We start from the raw sequence: 18,753 nt of genomic DNA on the forward strand, positions 1-18,753 counted from the left end.
AGGGGAAAAGAAAGGTACACAGCCATTTTTACGAGAATGTTGACTGAGGGTGGTCACCATCTGTGCAAACTGTCTGAAATTGTGACTTCCTCTTTGCCTTCTCTTCCGTCTGAGAGAAAACCTCACTTTTAGATAATCCAGGGAATATTATTACCTACAACCCTCACCACCATGCTTCCCCTGACTGCCCCCCTTCACATGATTGGTGTTTTCCAGTCAAAACATGCTTCTCTCTCACCTGAAAGGGCTTCTTTAATAAAGTAGACATCCTGTTTAAGATTTGAGGATTTGACTAGCTAGCACCAGGAACTCTGATGTGATGATTGGGGGACTGAAACAGAGAGGCCTAGCATGGCTGTTTATTAGAACAGCAAATCATTAAATTTACTACTTATTTACAGAATAAAGAATTTCTCCCTCTTCTTCCTTGCTCTGATTTCTTCCACTATTACATGTTATAACCTCAGAAACCACTATTGCATGTTATAACATCAGAAAGAGGCTGAAATCTAGGCCCACCGAATTTTGCAGTTTAGTAAATCTATATAATAAATTTGTCTTACTAAAACTGAGCAAACCTCTAATATTTGTCTCTTGTACTAAGGCTTTCCAGGTACACAGTGTCTGGTTGAAGACAGCACTGCCCTAAGTGCTGTTCACTAACTGGAGATTAAATTGCTTTCTTAGGGGTGATCCCTAATATTCTTCTAAAAAAAAATCAGTCTAGCTGAGTTTACCTAAAGAGGGTTTTGGAGATTTCCCAGAAAAAATGAACTGATGGCAGTCTGTGCCAGAGGGTGCTGAACTGTGGGAAAAGACAGTAGTAGTAGTAGTAGTAGTAGTAGTAGTAATAATAATGATTTATTATTATTATTATTATTATTATTATTATTATTATTATTATTATTATTATTATCACAACAGCCTTGAAATTGACTTCTCTCTTTATTCTATGAATTAGAGATAGACATCTTCTAGATCTATCTGTGCCTACTGAAGCAGTCACAAACCCTTCCTGGAATCTTGTTATTGGTTCCCTGTCCCAGTCCTGGACAAAGGAGTCAAATGAACTTCAGAGGAGTGCTCTGCCACCTCCACTGTCTGAAATAAGGCAAAATATGGCAACCTGGAGGAAAAAGAAGCAGGAAAGACAGACTGTTCAGCTTGTATTGATTACTGACAGAAATGAAACCACAGTCAACTGGTTTAGCTGTGTTTAGATTAGGAGTTTGCAAGAATTACCTGCAGTATTTGCAGTTTGCTAATGCAGACAAATCCCCACAATGCATGCTGAGTTCAGTCCTCTGTCACTGAAAATGATCCTGTTTTTAAATCTGCTTAAAAATGGTACTCAAATTTATTTTCAGCCTTCTTAAATTTATCATTGACACTACCTTTACATGGTTTTATCACAACAGCACTAGCAATGCCCTTCACACTTCTATGGTAATATAGGTGCAATTTTACAAACTCTTTTAATGCTACATAGCAGCTTGGCTTCTCAAAATGCTGTGGGAGTAGGGTATTGTGGTTCTGGCTCTGATGGACTTAAGAGAATAGCCTAAGGCATCATAGTTGCAACTTTTGATCAGAGAAATGTTCTCTGAAGGAGAAAGTTGCAGAGACAAGGAGGCTGGTTGAATATGTGGGCATGAGGTTTACTCTGTGATCCTTTCCAGCATTCTTTCTAAGCCAGTCAGATGTGTATAAAGCTACCACAGCCCTTGCAGAATTGGAAATGGACACAGGAGATGACATTTTTGAAACATGATCTTTCAATTTTTTTATTTTTTTTGGTCAAGGTGCCTTTTCCTCAAAGATGGGCTATTTTTAAAAAATATACGTTTCTTTGTGTTTTTCTTCATTTTGCATTCTTGGAAAGTGGTGATCATGGCAATGGATATTTTAGCAAAGCAGTTGCTTTAGTCATTGTTATAGTCCATCACAATGCTGTAGTCCATTGCTGAAAAGGTCTAGCTAAAGATGATTTTAAATGCAATATTAAAAAAAAATAAAAAAAGATACTGTAAGCCTTGAACCTCACAGCATCTCTCTGTTCTGTTGTAGGTGAGGCTGCAGTGCTGATACATGAAGGAGGAGTGACTCCAGACAGAGAATATGAAACCTGGTAGACCTTTCTCATCAGCACCAGGATGTCATGGGCTCCCCCTGACTGTGTGTCCTTCTGTAGCTAGGTCAGCTAGACAGTCAGACAAGCAGACAGACTCCCAAATTGAGGAACCTAATTTTGCTACATTAATTGTGAAGCAGAGGGACAGTAGAAATGAGAGGAAAATACATGATAAAGGGAAATGTTGAGAATGTCTTTTTAAAAATACAATAAGCCTGACAAGATTGACCCACGTCAATGAGCATTGTCATGTCATCTCCTGTAATTTTCATTGCCCAACAATGTTATTTGAATGAGCAGTGTGTTTTTTCAACCAAAGTACTTTCATTCCCATCACTTTCTCAATTTTTCTCTAGGAAGAACCACTACTGTGAATGCTCTCACCTACCTTGTGAAGTGCAGATGTGTTCTCATTAGAGTAAATCAGCATCACTTAGCAGCATAAGTGAAGCCTGTAAAAACAATGGTCTTGTTTTGCTTACCCTGATGTAAATCAGGATCAAGCTGCCTGGCAGAAACAGATTTATACTGATGGAAAATTGAGGTAAGATCAGAATCAGGCCAACTAACTCCAGGTATATTCTCCTGTGTTGAGGGTTACTGATGATGAGTTTTACATTTCATCTGAATTAATCTTTAACTGCTTGTTTGCTAGACAAGCAGAACAAATAGTCATTAGTCTTTTCATCTCAGCAAAATATGACACTGGCTTGAAATTAGGTGTGCTGAAGCATTTTATGTGTGCGAAGTCAAAGTATTCTATCCAGCTCTGAAGCTAATTAAACAATTACTCCACTGTATTCCAAGAGGGACAAAGGCAGAGGTGCAAGAACTTGCTGAATGTTTGCACTGTGTGAAGGAATCTGTTAAAATTGCAGTAGACACAGTTGTATTTTTGAATAAATAATAATGATAAAAAAAATCTTTAAAAATGGTAGTGCTTCTGTCACTTGGATACTTTCTTTCCTGCTGCTGATTGGTATCTCAAAGTTCTCAGTTACGTACCACCCTGAAACCACATTGTTATCTTCTACAGAAACAAACAAACAATTTAGCCTGACCTATAGTTTAATGTGTAAAAAGGGAAAAAAAAGGGAGATGGTCAATGACTAGTGCCCCACCGTAGTAATAAAATGTCTAGACAGCAATTAACATCCATTTCCCCTAAGAATGCATCTGTGTCATCAGCAAATCTTTACTACTTTGAAAGGGACCAATCTAAATATGTTTAATCATTAATCAATTTCCAAAATCTGAACAGGATTTACTTTTTTTTGCTTTGTCTTCAAAATTGCAGACACTTTATGAGAAAAACCCCCTTGAAACTCAGGGGGGGAATATTTTGGCCACAGTCCAGCGGGTGAGCCTGCTTAGAAGATCACTGGTGCTGTGTCTTGTTTGGGAACATTGCACTCTTTCTGCATACGTTAGCACTTTCAGTTTCCTCGATTCTTTTCTATTTCCTCTTTGTCTGTGTGTATTCATAGCAAGCAGCAGCAGCTGAAAGCGCCCAGAAGGATTCTGCGCACAGATCGGTCCTGTAATAGCTGGCAACTGTGTGTGTCTTGTGAGCTGCCTTTGAGAAATACCTCTCTTTCCTCTTTGAGCGGCACTTCTCTTCCCCCAGAACTGTTCTCCCGGCCAATGGTGAAGTCTCTCATAGGTCAGCGACTGCTGCGCTCGCATGGGATCACACTAAACTTCCTGTCAAGTACAGGCAGCAGGAAATTACTCTTTAGCGTCCTACAATTAAATTAAAAAAAAAATAAAAATAAAAAATCACTGTGCTTCTACCACACACAACTAGTAAAAAAGGTTTTAAAGCCTTCAGGAAAGCAATATCATATACAGAATAAATAAGGAGGGAATCTGATTGACAGAACTATGATCACTACAGTAAACACAAACTACTTTAAGTCCACCAATGCCAGCTGAGGATTTACCCTGATTTACAGTATCATAACCGAGTTCAGCCTCAGGCTCTGGCATGTTCCCTGAATACATCAAAGAACTTCCCAAAGAAGAAAATGGCACAAGCTGATATCTTTTGGAAAGTCCACTGTTTTTCACTTTGAGAACTGGAAACTTCTCCTTTTAGCTTATACCCTGCTTCAGAATTCATTGTTCTTGCCAAATGAGTAAGAAATGTGAGAATTACTTCTCTGGAGAGATGGCATTTCTGGAACAGTGTTATTTGGCAAGGCAAAACATTTTCTGTTGCACCGAGGGAATAACACAGACAACACTAAGCTTTGTTTAGGTTTTAAGAAGTTTATTAATAAAGAAAACTATTTTGACAGATTGTCACACACATTATACAAGCTCCACATAAAGAAATGTCACAAGTCTGTAGGAAAGAATGCATTGTCTCAGCACCTACACATTTAGGGTAACTGGATTGCACATGACAATGCCAAAAAGATCCTGAGAAGAGGAATGTTAGCCTCTGGGCTGAACACTGGCAACCACTACAGCTTCCAAGGTATTAAGGGTCTCTTCAAGCAGATATTGCTCCAAACATTCATTTATGAAATAAAAACAGCTCATGATCCTTCCCTTTCCAAAAACACTAATTCTAATGAAGATGTCACAGTATGAAATTGGAGAAATAAACCATTCCAGCAGGTCTTCCCACCTGGTGCCCCATGCAGGAGTGTACTTGAGAAGCAGGAGAAAGGGAGGACAGAGGATGAAGAAATGAAACCTTTTTGAAGGTCTGTGTAGTTACATCTGGCAGGTGCAACAGATGTGTACCAAAGTTGCTTTCCTCTCTGCACACCTGTTTTTGCTTCTTGCAGTAACCAGGGTACCCGAGGGAAAAAGGGTACCTTAGGAAACAGCCAGAGATGTGTATGGTGACTTCTGGAGCTTGCCTTGATTTGAGATTGAGAAGTCATAAGTATGTACAAATGGACCTAAAAGTTTGGAAGCACTGTCAAATTAGAAAATGTAGTCCTCATGGTATGGTTAAGGTATATACGGCATTCCACCTTGAACTGATCTGCAATCTGCTTTTAGAAGACACAGCCAAATGATACTGAAAAACCTTATGCTCCCTGAAGTACAATATTTTACCTGAGTTTCCAATAAATGGGTGCAGGTGTAAAAGAAAAAAAATTCAGAACATACATTTGGACAGAGGGGGAAAAAATTATCAGTTCTTCTGGATTTTTATTTCCTCTCTTTGCATCCTATGGTTAATTGTTAATATTTTCTTTTTTCTCTTTCTTTTGGTATTCAAAGGATGCTACCTTCCTAAAGATCTTTGAAAAATTAACATAATTATCCATTATCTTCTTCCTTTATTCTCTGCCTTTCAATATCTTCTCCTCCTAGCATTCACAATATATCAATCTCTGATCCTTGGCACTAGTACAATTCATTTTCCACAAGATGTTATTGAGATTGTAAATAAATGCCACAGCATCAAGGGGCAGACAAGACGGAGCCTGTCAGATCTGGAAGTCGGCAGCAAAGTTATAATTACAGCAGAGTGGTGTGAGGTGAGTTCTTTGCATCCATAGATTTAATTGTCATCAACTGCTGGGGAAGTAAAACACGGGGAAAAGAAGATGGAGAGTGATGGGGGTAAAGAGTGTTACCAAATATGTCCCAGGTTGTTTTTGCAGTTCCCATTACTTAACTCATATGCCATCAGCAGAATAGCAAGATGTCCTAAGCTCAGATAGTAGTGTTTCCAAAAGAATGACCTCCTGTACTGAAAATATTTTACTTGCAAAGATTCTGAAAATTGTACTCATGAGCTGAGTGTAAAAATAAAAATTAATTTTCAGACCTAATTTTAAAGAGGATTAGGCCTCTCCAGCAGTCAGCTTAGGTTCATGGCACTTCCATAAGTGTTAACACACAACAAACATTCTGAGGTCATGGGTAAACCAACTCTTTTTAGCCTGAGAGCTCAAAACTGCCTGCATGAATTTGATGAATATTTTGCTACACCAAAATTCATGTGCTCTGCGCATGTATCTTTCCTCTCTCCATTTCCAAAGTAGGTTTTTTTTGGCAAATATTTTTATGCCCCTGCTTCAGTGAGATTAATAGGGAAATATTATTTGCTAAGGGTCCAGGCATCAGAATCTGGCCTGATAGGCTCTGAATATCAGTGTTCTGAGTAATATTGTCTCCATGCACAAAAATGCCTAAACAGAGCTCAACCTGCTTTGGTTATCTGAGGTTTTTGCCATAAGATCTCATTATCTTGGAGCTGAAATAGAAAGTGACCTGCAGAACTTCTCTTCAGTTGTATGAATGAGTTAAAAGTCTGAGAATTTGGATGTGAAGACACTGTAAACTTTCCTAAAATTCTGCTTAGATTTGTATTCAGGTTTAAGACCTAATATGTGACCCTAAGATAGACCATCAGTTGAGGCACAAACTTATCCAGTGTTTGTTAAGTTTTATACCAGACCTTCAATGTACACTAATGAGTACATATGTGACAAGGCATAGGGGGGCTTAAAAATGCCTATCAAATGATGCCTGGAACTCAAGACACGATAGCAGAAGATGGATGTAATGTGTTTTGTGTTTACTTGCTTTTTATTTTTGAAGGATTTGCTGTGATGGATGGTACACCTAAGGAAAAAAAAAACCCATCAAACTTCAATGGAGCTATCGCAGGAATTTATTTCTGGTTAGGTACCTGTCTGAAAATAGAATAAAGAGACCTTATGACTAAATATTTAATGTTCCCGAGGCTGTACATTAAAGTTGTTCAAATTTCATTACCCAGTGTCAAAAGAAACCATCAAAAATGGGTAAGGTATAACTAAACACTGCCACTGAACAGTTCTTATACTTTAAATAAATAAATAAATAAATAATTGACAATATTAAAAGTGACATACAAAAATTCTTACAGAGTAGTAGCAAACTCCAGATTTCTGACATAACAAACCCTAGAAAATACTGTGTCAAGTTCAATTGTCAAGTTCAGATGACTATATTATATACCTGAGAACTTCATAATTTGCTTTTTAATTTTACGTACAGAAAATAGAAAAGAAATGTGATATTTTAACATTATAAGCTAGAGACTCTAAAGCAAGGTTGAACTTTTCTGCCAGCTATAAGAGAATGTCTGTTCATATTAAGTTTGCAGGCTCTAAAGTAAATTTTTTCCCAAGATATTTTGAAATTACTTTCTTTGCAAGGAAATATTAAGGAAAAGAGAATAGAAATTATTTAAAAGAAATATAAAAGTGAATTTTCAGCTTGTTTTTGATTACAGTAGATTTCTCCTTAACAAAACAGGATGTTTTTAGGAGTTGTTATTGTATCTTGACAAAATTTACAATACTTTCACTGGAAAAACAATCAACTTCTCTGGCTGTAATTTAATTTTTCTGCAGGTACAGCCTAATGTTCTCAGCTTGAGGGCAGGAAGAGAACACATTGTAATTTAGCTATTCATTTAAAGAAATACATCTATAACAGATAATACAAAAAAATTTGCTAAATGATACCTAGGATAATGATCAGGCTAGAAATCTCAGATTGTTTTCCAGGAACTACAGGTAAGCATGACTTACAGAAACTTAGTAGTGGGGAAGTCAAAGGTTGATGTGGAAGGTCTGTGGAACAGAGGGATGCAGATCTTTGTGTGCTTTTTCAAGTGGACTCTCTTTTCTTTAGACCATATTAGAAAGTATCTTCTATCGTGTAACACAGAGAATCTGTAAAGTATCTACATAGATAACAAATAAGACTTAAAATTTGTTACAAATCTAAATGAATTATATCCTTTTTAGAGAAACAGGGAAACGTTAATCAATAGAGAACAATAACCTAGCTATAGAATTGCAGGTTATTAATTGTATGTAACTTATAATGTTTGAGGGGATTTTTTTATTCACTATTTATTACATTCTCTAAAACTTTTTCATAAGAGGAGTGTTGGATGACAGAAGAGGTAGACAATAGACATCAGTAGTGTTGAATGAAGCTTGCAGACATCTTTAATGCTTTCCACCCAACCACCTTAATTTAAGATGTGTTAGGAGACATTTAGAGACTGACCTCATCCTCTTTTATTTTCCTGCTAGTGACAAAAGAAAAATAGGCTCATGTCTTATGGAAGGTTTTGTTGAATAGGTTTATAACTTACATGGAAGGCATATGCCCAAGTTGCAAATGTTGCTCCACAGCTCACACTTGGAGGGTGAAAGTTACACCTCTTTCTCTTGGAGTTCACAGAAATCCCTTTTTTATGGTTCATGTCAAATTTTTGGTATCTTTTGGTAGCTGAGCACACCAGTCATGCAAGTCCTGTAGTTATCAAGGATCGAAAATTTCTCATGTATGTTGTGTAGCACTGTCACTAATTCTAGAGGAAGTTTCTTATAGCAAGAGAGATTCTGCGATTGCTGCATCCCATTTCTTAGAAACAAAGAAAGAAACCTCATTTACTTCACAACTTTTAAAACATAAAATCTTCTGTTTGAATTTTCAAGTGTACACTGTTAATCTGCCAAAGCTATTAAACAAACAGCTTTCCTGTCTAACACTGAACTCCATGGAAAAAAATCTATTTTAGCCATGTATCCTTACATGAGGTTGTATAGTACTTCTGTCAGACAGCTGATTACCTGTGACTAGCATAGAAAAAGCACAAAATAGTAATAGGAATATCTTGAAATAGAGAGGAAAGTCAGATCTGGCTGTATGGAAGTAGCCAAGAGTCAGTATGCAGCATTAGGGGAAAAGTCAAGTTACAGCATTCAATAACACTTGCCAGAGTGGCTAATAGCAGGAAAGAGAGAATCACTCCCACTACACAGTACAGGACACTAGTTGCAAACCCTGGGAGATTTAAAGAACATTTGTGGAGGAATATGTTCCCATGATGGGCCACTGGCTCTACATACATATCTTCCTGTTTGGGGATCTCCAGTTTAACCCTGTGATAATGGGTTTATCTTTGCTGAGTAGGCGGCTGGCATAGGGAGCAAACACAGAGTGTTTCCTTGGTGCCCCTGCATGCCATCTTCAGAATTTTCCATGGAAGGAATAAAGACTGATGCCAAAATCTTCACATCTTTCATCACAACACTGAGGGCTGGGGTAAATTCTGTACATGGAGCAAACAAAACAGAGTCACTTCATCTGAAAGCTAAATGTGCACTTGGTCAGAAGAGGTACAGCATAATTTAGTCGAAAAGTATAAGTCTCAGATCTGAGTCTTATAAATTAACCTATGTGACCTCACCAACCTGCTGTCCCAAAGGCCTTCTATTTCCATGAGGCACTAGCAGTTTTGCAGATTGTGACTGACACACAGGTGTCTTAGGGAAGATTTAAATGAGCATTTCTAGACCTGCCCTTTCATGAAAGATGCTGGCACAATTGTTTTTGGTGACTCTTTGATGTGCCATATTCACATGAAACACAGACACGTCCCATCCCACTTTACATATATGACTCATTCCCCTGAGCTGAATATCTGAAATCCCTACTGTTCCTGCATGTCATACTCATGCTATTCACTCTACAATCAAGACAGAACTGAACAAAAAAGCCACCATGTTTTTAGACTTTCTGTAAATAAGTCATGGTACTGTGATGTTGCAGCATTATCTACTTAGCTAAAGGTGGTGTTTTTTTTCTGAGTACCAGAATCCTGACCAGTTTGTTAGTTCCAGTTCTGAAATTCTTTGCTTTCTTTCAGTCTGATAATGTCCTATGTTTGGAAGGTCTCACAGTTCACTGAACCAGCTCAACCTCAATCTAAATCTAAATAAACATGAGGCTCTCTTGTCTCCTACACAACACTGGGAATGCACAAAATTCCCAATAAAAATCTGTGGGATTTATTTAAGTAACTGTGCTCCATAGCAGTAGAAAACAGAACCAAGTATTGAGGAAGATTAAACAATAAACTTGCAAAACACATAAACAAAAATGTATCAAACAATCATTAGGCATTTCCTGAAGGGTCCTGTCTACCTTGGCCACCCATGAGCTTTTTGCCTATTATTCAATACAGCTGGCCTTAAAAAAAGGGATGTGGCTTCTGCTTATATTTATTAAATCTGCAGGAAGGGCCCATCAATCACAACAATGGGTTTTAAGTGTTTGCTGGGTGAGAGGAGAGTCCCATAAGCAGTCTTTGAAGTGTCTTTTGCTGAAGGTAAACATCTGAAGAACATAAATAGCTGCTCTTCTTTCCAATGAGTGACCTTGTCAAAGTGGGTAGAATGGAGAGATGGGGGAGGGGTGCTATCATGAAAAGGAAAAGCAATAAAGGATTCCTTATGACAGCAATTTGCACATTTACTGCTCTTTGATATGTTAACTAGATTTTGCAAAATGGAATTCTTTGTCTTTTAGAGGTCCTTGGGCAGTGATAGCTCACAGTCAGAACAATGTTTTGCAATAGGCCTAATGCATCTTCTAATTAATAAGGTAACTTGGGCAACCTCTGTAAATCAGTGACATTATCATTATAACAGGACACAAGTGAATAGTTGTTTATAAGGAAGGAAAGATGCTCATAACAGCAGTATCATTATTTACTGAGCTCATTGACTAAAGTGAATTGTATTGAATACAATGGGATCAATAGGTTATGGGCCCTGTTCACTAAACTTTTACAAGCCATTTATGAACCTTTGATTCTAGAAAACAGCCCTTCTCCATTCAGAAACCTGAGAATGTAGCACTGACAGTTTTCAGTTTTCATACATGACACAGGCTAAGTGACATAAATTCTCCAGCTGCATTGTAAAAAACAGGCAGGTCAGGTAAGGCCTCTCAAAGGAACAATAAAATATTTTGAAGAATAAAATATAAAGGCATGGATACATATAGCCACTATGAGAAAGCACGTAGCTAAAAAGCTAGCTTGAAAAAAGAAAAAACAGTGATATTTTATTTAGAAATACATTACAGTAGGCAACAAATGGCATGGCAACCCTATTAGAAGATAAAAAAGTGGGACCCTAAGATGCAGGCAGTGAACTCAAGGTTCTTCCTTCAAAGTAAACTCTTTATATTACTTGGATTATGAACAAAGAGCTGCATTTCAACACTAAGTGAAGTGATTCACATAGAATAAGCTGAATTGTTTGGGGATGATCTGTGTATTTATAAAGAAATTCAGTAACTGCACAATATAGGGCTGTATGAATACTCAGCTTCTTCAAATTAGAATGTTATCCATTGTTTTAGTGGGTGTGCCTCCCACTTCTGGAGCAGAGTAATAAGTTTTTTTCTGCAATTACTTAATAGCAGCATAAGCCATAGGAAAAATGAGAGACAGTTTTTGAACCACTCATCAACAGACCTTGCCAAGATCAAACTTTCTTATTCAATCTCTCTTCTGGTTTTGGGTAGGGTAGAGTTGATTTTCTTCACTATGACTAGTATGGGACTTTGGATTTCTGCTGAAAACAGTGTTGATAAGATAGAGATGCTTTTGTCATTGCTGATACAGAGTCACAGCCTTTTAGTCTTTTTTCACTGCTTTTTGCACTGCCAAGTTTGCAAGGAAAGTGGAGGCTCATGGGAAGATGGGAGGTGACACAGCAGGGACAGGTGAACCCAACTGACCAATGGTATATTCCAGACCATATGGCATCAAGCTCAGAACATAAAGTGGGAAGAAGGAGGAGGAAGGGGGGATGCATTAGGAGTGATGGACTTTGTCTTCCCAAGTCACCATTATATATGGTGGGGCCCTACTGTCCTGGGGATGGCTGAACACCTTCCTGCCCATGGGAAGTAGTGTGGTATTCCTTATTTATATTTGCTTGCATGTGCGTGTTTGATTTTAGTTATTAAACTGTTTTTATCTCAACCCATAAATTTCGCTCTTTTACTCTTCTGATTCTCCTTTCCAGCCCACTGGTAGAGGAGTGTCTGCATGGTACTTTGTTCCTGCCTGGGATTAAGCCATGACAATCTCTTTCCAACCAGCTATTTCCCACATATTAATGTAACATAATAATTATCTTTGTCACTTTAAAAGCCTTTTCCTTCTGTTACTCTTGAAGTATTTGCCCCACCTTCTTTAACTCATGTGGATCAACAACATAGAGTGAGGTTTAAGGTGATGTGAGAAGTTGGGAGAGAGAAATCACGAGAGAATAGAAATAAATATTTCAGAACATTATCCCTGCTGTAAACCTGCACCAGTCCTGCACCAGCTGGCTTCTGAATTTAACTGTGAGCTGGAATTAGCCCGTAATGACCTCAGGCTCTGCAATCCCACATACCCCAAAGTGTGCAACAGGGGGAAGGAGTAAAAGGGCCAGATAAAAGCAACACAGGCCCACCCTGTCTAGCATTGGAAATGGTTTACTTGTACATTAGGTCCTGTCAGGGACACAGCCTTGCCTTGAGGTGGAGGACCAACTAACACAGTATTCCAGCAGAGCTTCTCCTTGAGACTGTTGAATGTGATGTTAGATGATGAGACTGACTATGGCCAGGTGACAGCAAAAGTCTGTCTTCCCCCTCATCACTCCTGCATGAGCTCCTTGTGCTGAAATAACGATCAATCCTTGTCCTCATGGAAAGGAGACACTTCAGCTGTAGATGATATTACAAGGAGGGGACATATTTCCACCTCCCAGGAGCTGGGAATGTAAGTGATAGTCTGAGCATTCACAAATTCATTCACTGAGAGACTGCAGCTGGCCCTTATCATCCCATTTAGTTACATCAGTCACAATTCTGAGATAGAGCCAGAGAAGTTCTTGGTTAGTCTGGATATCTTCTCTCAAATTCTTAAGGATTTATCCTTGACTTCTTACTTGAAATTTGTCTGGAGAGTTTTTTCTGTTCCTTGTTCTGAATGCCCATTCATCACAAAATAGGTTGGTGTCACCCTCTAGGGACTTGTCTATTATCTCTTTCTTAGTATTTTTTCTGTCCATGATCTCCATGTGAAATGTGTTGTGTGGAATTTCTTTTCTTTCTTTACCTCAGCTCATCTTCTACTAAGCATTCTTGCTAGCAAAGGCAATGTCTCAGAAATATATTCCTTGTTCTGCGAGAAAGATTAATTTATCACTAAAATAGAGATGTACATAAGCCTGTAGCCCAATACTTGTGGCTGGCTGAGTAAAGATGATGAGTCTGAGAACCCTTTCCCATGAGGTTTCATCTGCCTCTGAATGTTGTGCCTCTGGCCTAATCCATACCATTAAAGGCAAGAACACGTAAAACTCCTCATTGTCCATGGCCAAACAATATAACCATCAGGTCACTGTCTGCTTTCTAGTTAGAGAGGTATAATTCCACTGAAGTCAGATTTACACCAGTATCAGTGAGAGCAAAATTAGGTTTCCCCTATAGTTGCTGTTAACCTCTATCAGTATCACCCTGTAGTACTGAGATGGTAGCATTAGCAAACACAACACAAGGCTGATCTTCAATAGCCGTTCTCTCATTTACTTTTTGCTGATTTATCACTTCACTAATGACACAATAGATTTTCCCATTAGTTTATTATTATTATTTATTATTGGTATTAGTGTTATCCTGAAAGAAAATGAAAACAAAGAACTGACCTCATCTCAGCATAGCATATTATTTTCAGGAGTTCAGAAACACTGCACAGAATGGACAGTTTCCATTTCACCAATGTTCAATCACTGGCATTTGTCTTTTGTATCCCAGAGCAATTGCATAACTCTAATATTGACCTTAACCAGAGCCCTTTGTTTCTCACCCTAACAGCCAAAAGCATTAAAAATGCGTGTTTACTTAATTTGTCCTGGCATGCAGTGTAATTACAAGCAGTTTGTTTTCTCTGTTGTAAAATATGGGTTAGAGAAGAAATAAAGTAATGTGGAAAATTAACATTGTGATGTACTGTATAGTGGAATAACACTAAAAACACTTAGCTGTGTTAGTACTGGAGGTGCAATTTGTGTTGTGTGCAAGAGCAATAAAGAATTAAATGCCTCCTTCTAAACTATATTTGCATGATTTTCAACTGCAGTAAAATTAATCTGAGCTGCCTCCAAGTATGAAAGAAAAAAAAAATCAAAGTGCAAATAGAACTGAGCAGAACTCATGCAGCCTTTAAAGTTGTACTTTTACATTTTGTGAATTCCAACACACTGTTTAGTGATGTCTGGGATTGTTACAGAACTGGATGAGGCAAATACATTTAAAGGTTCCTATGCCATGTCTAGCACTCACCAAAGCTGTGCCTTTGGCTGACAGGACCTTTCATCCTCATCTTTGGTAATTCTTTCTGTGAAAGATTTATTTTGTCCTCCCTCCTCCCTGTACAAATCTACCCTCTTCTTTCTGAAATACTAGGAGCTGTCCTGTAAAAGTATATACATCAGTTAAAGTAATTGGAATTAGGAGAGTATTACCTGTTTATACCAAAATAGCCAAGAATAACAAACACCTAGTTCTTATTTTTTTTCCTATTCTTTTCTTTTTAAAAAAAAAATTCTTTGTCTTCCTTTTCATATTTTCTATGGAAGTATTTAGACAGTATTTAGTATTTAGAAGCAATATGAGTTTCATTTCCCAATATTTCTGTACATTTGAGTAGTTAAAAAAAAAAACAAAACAAAAAGCAAACCCCCCAAAAACCCAACAACAAGAACAAAAAAGAAAAAAACAAAACAAAAACCCCAAAAACCAAAAAACACATAAAACAAAAGCAAAGCAAAACCACAAAAACAACCCAAACCACAAAAACCGCCCAAACAAACCCCAAAACAAAAAAGAAAAAAAAAAACAAACCAAACAAAAAACGGGTGAAAAGCATAAATGAATCACTCCATTATGACAAAGAGGACTTTTCATCTCTTTTTTTTTCCCTCTATAAACGTTTGCCCTTAGATACTTTTGTTAAAAAATGTACCTCTGGGTGAAAGCAACCATTTGAGATCATTGCTGTTTTATTGTTGTTGCTTCAGTTTTTGTATTTTTGGTGTAGAAATGCTCCATATGAAGAAATACACTGCTTTGCTATGGTGAGACACACACTCTCTTTTCACTAAGAGCTGCTCAGTGCCCTTGCTCTGGCCTCTGTGCAGAAGAGTTTAACCACTTTGCGAACTGACTCGTTTGTATCTTTTAATAACAAGTTGGGATGAATCTGGAAGACGTGAGAGCTTTTAACAGCAGTTGAGAAGAAATCTTGCTTTAGCTAACTGCAGACTGAAGCTAGGAAAGTCATTAGATTAACCTCTCTTGACAGGTCAGGCTCAGCAAATATTCTTAAAAATAACTCTTCCAGTAATTTATGACCTTTGGGGAGCATAATCAATAGTGTTAAGAGGAGAGGCAGCCAGACAGCACTTCCTGGTAGCAGAAAGTTTCTTGTCTTTGTAATGTTTGCATTCTGTCTGCTTGTATGCAATAAGACTGACTTGCCAGTGATATCATACCCCTTTTACTCCACCAGTTTTGGAGACATACATTTTTATTGTCAATTTACCGTCTCCTCTGTTTTTTCATACAGTATCTAATTCCAACAAGACCAATGCACAAATGTTATTACAAAGTAAGGGGAAAATGCATGTTTTTTTTTTCTTCCACATTCACTCTAACCTCTCTGGGTCATTTGAGGGAGAATGATCTTCTGCCCCAGGATGTCATAACGTAAAGTCTTAAACATGTACTTCATTTTAATGCATGATGGGTTGCTCATAGGGCTTAATTAAGTGAGTTCTTACATCCCTCTAAGATCAGTGCCTAGGGAAATTTTTTGCTCAGTCTCTGTATTTTTTCATAATGATGGATAAACGAGACAAAATGTGAACATGCAACTGACAACAATATTTCTGTATTTGTTAATCTTTTAAATGCATTTTTTTGCTGGTGAGATTTCTTCTAGCTTTTTTTAACAATAAAGAGCACTGCCCTGGCTATTCAAACATAGAGCCTTTCCTTCAGGGTTCAGTATTGAAGTCCCATTTTCTGAAACTGGAGACCCTCAGGAGAATACATTGATTTCAGTGAGGCTTCACATTCACTTCACATTCACATACACATGCTCTAGCCACATGGACCTGCTCGAAGCAGGACTACTGCCCATCTTTCTCTACAAGGACTTCTAGGCACATAAGAAAGGATACAGCATGTCATACTGTAATATGATATTGCACTTATTTTGACACCACCAGGAGAATTACTGGATGTTGGCTTTTCCAATGTCCTTGGAGTGGAACAACAGTTTTGAAACTCCAGAGAATAAAAATAACTTAGAAAGAAAATCATTCATGTTCATGGTCTCTTCAGAAGCTTTAATACACACTGCTTCAGGCAGCTTTGTGTCTAATGCTATAGCTGAGGCAAGATATAGCACCTTTTCTCCAGTGTTATAATGAAAATGAAAATGACATTATTTTTTTTCCCCCTGCTTTCTGTCTTCCTTGCCAAGCTGGTGAAACAGAGTAGTACAAAGTCCAGGTGGAGGCCAGTAGCTAGTGGTGTACTCCAAGGGTCAGTATAGGTTCCAGTCCTATTTAATACCTTCATTAATGATCTGAATGATCAGAGTGTGCTCTAAGCAAGTTTCCAAATGGTGAAAAACTGGGAGAAGTGCTTGATAGGCCAGAGAAGCATGGTGCCATCCACAGAGACCTCCACAGGCTGGAGAAATGGGCTGACAGGGACCTAATGAAGTTCAAAAAGAAGTGTGCAGGGTCCTGTGCCTGGGAGGAACAATCCTGTGCATGAATATATGTTGGGGGAAATCTAGGTGGAAAGCAGCTGAGCAGAAAAAGATGTGGTGGTCCTGGTGGACCCCAAGATGAACATGAGCCAGAGAAGTGCCCTTGCTGTAAAGAAGGCTGCTGGTATCTTGGACAACATTCAGCTCAGCAAGGTGGCTTGCTTAGCCTAGAGAAGAGAAGGCTCAGGGGGGAATCTTATTGATTTATATAAATGCCTGAATGGAGGGTGCAAAAAGTGAGGACGCCAGACTTTTTTAATAGTGCACAGTGACAGGACCAGAGGCTCTGGGCACAAACTGAAACACAGGAGGTGTCGTCTGAATGTTAGAAAACACATTTTTGCTGTGAGGATGGCTAAGCACTGGCATGGGTTCTCCAGAGATGCTCTGGAGTCTTTATCCTTGGATACTCAAAAGCCATCTGGACACAATCATGGACAACTTGCTGTAGGTGTCTCTGTTAGAACAGGAGTGTTGAACAAGATGAGCTCCAACTCAAACCATTCTGTGATTCTGCAGTTTTGTGAACTTGAAACTCCTGGGAGATTGTCATGAGTGGAAATAGTGAACAGACAGCCGTGCAGAAAATCTCTGTCATTTCCCATGCAATACAGTTTTCCTCTACAAGCAGTGACATTATTAGTCCTTACCAACAAAATTAGTTCCTGGCTAGGCTTTACCATAGTTTTACCTGTGATTTTCCTAATAGTACATGCCTGTATGCTCTTCATAGATAGACTGATGATTCTGAAAAGCACCAGCATTACACAGAGAGTCACCATGTTCATATTAAATCCATGGCATAGTTGGTCTGCATGTGCACAGAGGATATCATCAGGTTTCAAGATCTGTACAGCAGCTCAGCCAGAGGAGTAGCTCTGTCTAGATGCTAGGACATCCTGGCATCTCTCCTGGTGCCTATCAACTCCCATTCATAAAAGTTTTGAGGTGTTAAAGAATGAAAAGTTTTGATATTGTCTTTAATCTGGCACAATTTTTTCTAGAACGTGAACGTGATATGGCAGTATTTTCAACATGTTTCATCATTGTTTTATGATGAGGCATGGAATCTTGTAAACACTGTAATGATTTACAAGAGTCAACAAAATGAAGTTTAAAATGTATGTATTATAATTATAATCCCTGGACGTTCCTACAGTTTGTTTTCTTAATTGTCATCATTAGAGATTGCATTGTCAGCAAGGCTGAAGATCAGTACCCCAAAAACTTGCAGTACACAACACAGCTTAAAACGCCCATAAATAAAGACATATGTTTTATGACTGAAATGGAACATTATAATCATTTACTTTGAATGCCTGAATAATAATGAGTAAAATGTGTCACCCAGTAATTCCCATGTCACACTACTGAAGAGCAATCAATCCATGCATAAAATTTCCCTGCCTTGAGTAGATTACAAAATGAACCTACTTATTTTGAAGAAACATTGATAAAAAAAAGATAAAATGAAAAAATATTTTTAAGAGCCAGAAATTTTACTTACTACATTATGGTAAAAAAAAATAATTATATATTTATATATATTCACACATATATAATCTCAGATTAGTTTATATTTTGTAGTTACATTTAAACAAGTAAACCCAAATAATTTACCCAATAATTTAATTTGTCATCTGTGGACCTTGTGACTTTTGGCAAATCTTAAGGCTTCAGCTTTTACCAGAGGTGCAATAGTTTTTCTTAGTTTCTACTGCAGTGTATTTATAAGGACTGAAAAACAGAGCCCATAAGCAACCAGAAGTAAACAAACAGGCACAGAAGTGCTATCTTTCTCTTTATATAATGATGTAGGGTGCAATTACATTTTATTATCCTTTGTGAGGGATTAGAGAAGTCAGTTGTGACTTCAGAGTTAGTCATATCATCATCCAAAACATATGGTAACAACAACAGAAAGATCAGTGGCATCTACTGTGTTCTGCAG

This window comes from Parus major, chromosome 2 (assembly GCF_001522545.3).
Source record: "Parus major isolate Abel chromosome 2, Parus_major1.1, whole genome shotgun sequence".
NCBI lineage: Eukaryota > Metazoa > Chordata > Aves > Passeriformes > Paridae > Parus > Parus major.